The following is a 5,000-nucleotide window of genomic DNA, read 5'->3' as shown; positions in this document are numbered from 1 at the left end:
TATGTGTAAAGGATACGGCTGGAGTATAAGACTCCAGCGCATTATTCGTTGATTTGAGTTCCTCATGCGGTCGATAAACACAAGAGGATTGTGATCCATGTATACAGTAATGTAGTCAGAGGCAGAACCTAGATAAACCTCAAAGTACTGTACTGCCATAACAAGAGCTAGTGCCTCTTTCTCCACAGTGGAATAAACCCTCTGGTGTCGGTTGAACTTCCTAGAGAAATAGCAAACTGGATGTTCAACACCATCTGAGCCCAGTTGGAGAAGTACAGCACCAGCACCGTAGTCGCTGGCATCAACAGCCAACCTAAATGGTTCTTCAAACCTTGGGGCAGCCAGAACAGGAGCACTGGAGAGCAACGCTTTCGCAGCCTCAAATGCCTGTTGCGAGGCCACCGTCCACTGAAATGGTACCTTTGAACTAAGGAGATTCGTCAATGGGGTGACAACCGTAGCAAAATTCTGACAGAATCCCCTATAGTAACCCACCATCCCTAGAAAACGCCGTAGCTCCTGGCGATTTGAAGGTACAGAAAATGTACAAATAGCTTCAACCTTTGCCCCAACAGGACGAACTTGTCCACGACCAACAACCTTACCTAAATAGGTAACTGTGGCCTTGCCAAACTCGCACTTGGCAAGGTTAACGGTAAGGTTAGCACTTGAGAAACGTTGGAAGAGCTCCCGGATTTGCTCCAGATGTTCTTGCCAGGTAGAACTGAACAATACCACATCATCCAAGTACGCCTCGCACCCAGGCATTCCAGCCAGGACATGGTTAATAAGGCGCTGGAAGGTGGCAGGCGCATTTCGCACTCCGAAAGGCATAACGTTGTATTGTAGAAAGTTATCTGGCGTAACAAAAGCGGACAGTTCCTTTGCACGCTTGGTTAAAGGTACTTGCCAATACCCTTTCAAAAGGTCAAATTTACTTACGAAAGTAGCCGCTCCGACGCGATCAACGCAATCATCCACGCGGGGGAGAGGAAAACAGTCAGGTTTAGTAACTGAATTTAACTTCCTGTAATCAGTACAGAACCGGTAAGTCCCGTCTGGTTTACTGACTAACAAGCAGGGGGAGCTCCATGCACTAAAGGTGGGCTCAGCCAAACCATGCTTCAATAAATATGCCACCTCTTGTCGCAACACAGCCCTTTTTGTGGGATTCACTCGGTAGGCATGTTGTTTAATAGACTGTGCTGAGCCTACATCAATGTCATGCTCAATGACAGTGGTACGGCTTGGTACATCCGGGAAAAGAGAGGGGAAAGCCTCCACCAGCCCAACTATATCAGCCGTTTCCTTGACTGACAGATGCGTTAAATACTTTGGCAACTCTGCCCGCATTTCTGAGTTTCGCAACCGTCCCTCAGTAATTTCCCGAGATGGTACATTAACTTCATCATCAACATCAACAGACCCATCCTTTCCTTCGTCCCGTATAGACGACACTGCCAAAGATCCTCGAGTAACAGGAGGACACCCAGGCGGAGTGACCAGTCCGACAGGCACAGGAGAGAAGTATGCTTTCAAAAGGTTAACATGACAAACCTGTACCTTCTTTTTCCGGTTAGGTGTACTTAATAAATAGTTCCTATCAGAGAGACACTTAACAATGTTGTAGGGGCCAGCAAAACGGGCCTGGAATGGACTATTAATGATAGGCAACAAAGCCAATACCTGCTCCCCTATCTCAAAACGCCGAGCCACTGCCTTTCGGTCAAACAGACGCTGCATCTTACATTGTGATTTCGCAAGCGCTTTCCTCGCAGCGGCACAGGCTTGGTAGAGGCGGTATCGGAAACCACTAACATAGTCAAGTACATTCTCAGGAGGCTGTCTTGTACTCCATTCTTCAGCCAGGACGGCTGTAGGCCCACGAACAACATGGCCAAACACCAGCTCATTTGGACTAAATCCAATGCTCTCCTGAGCAACTTCACGAATAGCCAACAGTAGCCAGGGGAGACCCTCTTCCCAATCAGTGGCCAGTTCAACACAGTAAGACCTTAACAGTGCTTTAAGGGTCTGGTGAAATCTTTCAAGAGCCCCCTGACTCTGCGGGTGGTAAGCACTGGAAATGTTATGTCTGGCTCTGAGCTGTCGCAATGCCTTAGCGAACAGTTTGGACATAAAATTTGTACCTTGGTCTGACTGTATAACGCGTGGTATCCCAAAAATGGACATAAAGTTGGTGAGCGCCTTTAATATAGAGCGAGAGGTAATGGACCTGAGTGGGTACGCAGACGGATAACGAGTGGTCTGACACATGATGGTTAGAAGATAACAGTGCCCGGCTCGTGAACGGGGCAATGGGCCCACACAATCCACAAGCAGATGTTCAAATGGCGTGGACAGAGCAGGAATAGGCTGTAAAGGGGCCACTGGTATCTTCTGGTTGGGCTTCCCCGTCATCTGACATGTATGACACTCTTTGATGTATTTAGGTATTTATTTTCAACCCAGGCCAGAAGAAACTACGTGTCACCCGATCATACGTCTTCCCTACCCCCGTGTGTCCCGCTATTCCCCCATCAATCAATCAATTCAATTTTATATAGCGCTTCTCTACATACCCGAAGTCGCTTTACAGAGTCCAGTAGTCATACACACACAGTCATACCGGTGGTGGTAAGCTACCTCAGTAGCCACAGCTGCCCTGGGGCAGACTGACAGAAGCGTGGCTGCCAATCAGCGCCAACGGCCCCTCCGACCACCACCAACATTCATTCATATTCACACAATGCAATGCATGTCTTTATGATGGTGGGGGAAACCGGAGTACCCGGAGTAAACCCACGCAGGCACGGGGAGAACATGCAAACTCCACACAGAAAGGACCTGGAACGACCTGGAAGGACCGGGATGCGAACCCAGGGCCTTCTTGCTGTGAGGCGACAGTGCTAACCACTGAGCCACCGTGCTGCCCATGGGAGAGTTCCAACACTGCTTCCCTAAACTTCTCAGGCACTACTACCTGTACAAAAGTATCACTAAAACCATCTTTTGTCCTAATCCACTTCCGTCTCAATAATTCTTCTTGTAAGAGATACCATGATCTCTCCCCTTGGTTACCTCCCTCAGGCTCCACTAACACAAACAACTTGTTAATACTTTCATCTGCTCGCTGTTCCCCAATGAGATCCTCACGAGAAACCTTGAAGAGGCTCTGCACTAAAGCAGAGTCTACTCGATCACCATCAGACCCTAACATGTAGCGACCAGCAGCAACCTGTTCACTATTTGGCCCTGCATGCTCAGTATTTCCCTGGTCAGATTCAAAACCCATTGCTAAACTGTCCTCTACCCCCTCCTTGTCCGGCTGGCAGTCGGCTGGAGAAACAGACTCATTTCCCACCACTTCCACAGCTGGACTGGCCAACTCAGGAGGACGGCTTAAACAGCTTTGATCCTCATCTTCCCATAACTGTTTGGCCCTAGCTCTAGTAATGGCACAAGCAGGGAAAACATGAGGAAATTTCCTTAAGCACTCATCTGGTCCCTCAGACACAAGTGGAGCACTTATTACAACTGGTGGGGGTGCCATTCTGGAATGTTCCCAGACATTTCCCCCAGCCAAATCATTCCCTAGGATAAACTCCACCTCAGGCACAGGTAGAGACAAACGTACCCCTACAATCACCTCCCCTGTGACCAACCCAGAAGAAAGATTGACCGTATGTAATGGTACATCTAGGAACCCCATTTCAATGCCCCTTACCAGCACATGAGTCCCTGTAGCAGTTTTCTCAGAGAGAGGCACCACTCCCTCCAACAGAAAAGACTGGGCGGCCCCTGTATCCCTGAGAATACGCACAGGTATTTTACCATGACCTGGCAGGGACACCGACCCCAACGTAATAAAGGGTGAATAGTCTGTATTCTTATGGTCAAAGTCACGAGTATAGATGTCTGCAACAGGAATGTTATCACGAGCCCTGCTCGTAGATGGTACAATCAACCCAACAGACTTAAACTTGTTTTCCTTCAGGGAAGGACACTCGGATATTTTGTGCCCTGACTTCTTACAATAGAAACATTCCACATCACTCTTTACATCAGGTGAATTCCTAGGACCCCTAGGTGGAGACACAGGGTTAAGCCTCGATCTGCCCTTTTCCGGTGCTCTATAGCTACACTGATTTACACCATATCTACCCTCATATATGCCTCTGTGGGTCACCACATATTCATCCGCCGACACAGCTGCCTGAGCCAGTGTCGTAACCTTTAGCTCATTCAAATGGGTAGCCAGCACATCAGGAATACAATTTTTAAATTCTTCAAGGAGGACTAACTCCCTGAGCAGCTCCATGGAGTCTACTTTTTGTGAGGCACACCAACGATCAAACAGACGTTCCGTCTCGTGTGCAAACTCGATGTGCGTGTGCCGGTCACTCTTCCTATAATGGCGGAAGCGTTGGCGATACGCCTCAGGCACTAACTCATAGGTACGAAGTATGGCACTCTTTACTGTTTCGTAATCCATAGACTGCTCGAGGGACAATGCCGCATAGACAGCCTGAGCCCTACCAACTAGCACACATTGTAAGAGTAAGGTCCAGGTTTCTTTCGGCCATTTCAGAGAGGTAGCCACTTTCTCGAAGTGGGGGAAGTATCTATCTACCTCCCACTTCGAGAAGGGTGGCACCATCCTGATATACTTACTGGCGTCGAATGAGGGGGCAATAGCTGCTGAAGACTCAGCCTTTTTAGCACCTATTGCCCCCTCATTCGACGCCAGTAAGTATATCAGGATGGTCAGGAGGGGAGTCACCTGACTCCAACTCCAATTTTCTTAACTCAAACTGGCGTTCATGTTCACGCTGGCGGTCTTCACGTTCATGTTCGCGCTGCCTGTCTTCACGTTCGCATTCGCGCTGTTTGTCTTCGCGTTCCTGTTCGCGCAGTCGGTCTTCGCGTTCACGGTCGGCTTGTTCCCTCTGGAACTCTAACTTTTTTAATTCTAGTTCTATATCCATCTCTTTCAGTCG

This window comes from Clupea harengus, chromosome 10 (assembly GCF_900700415.2).
Source record: "Clupea harengus chromosome 10, Ch_v2.0.2, whole genome shotgun sequence".
In the NCBI taxonomy this organism is placed as follows: Eukaryota; Metazoa; Chordata; class Actinopteri; order Clupeiformes; family Clupeidae; genus Clupea; species Clupea harengus.
Note: the sequence above shows the minus strand (reverse complement) of the source record.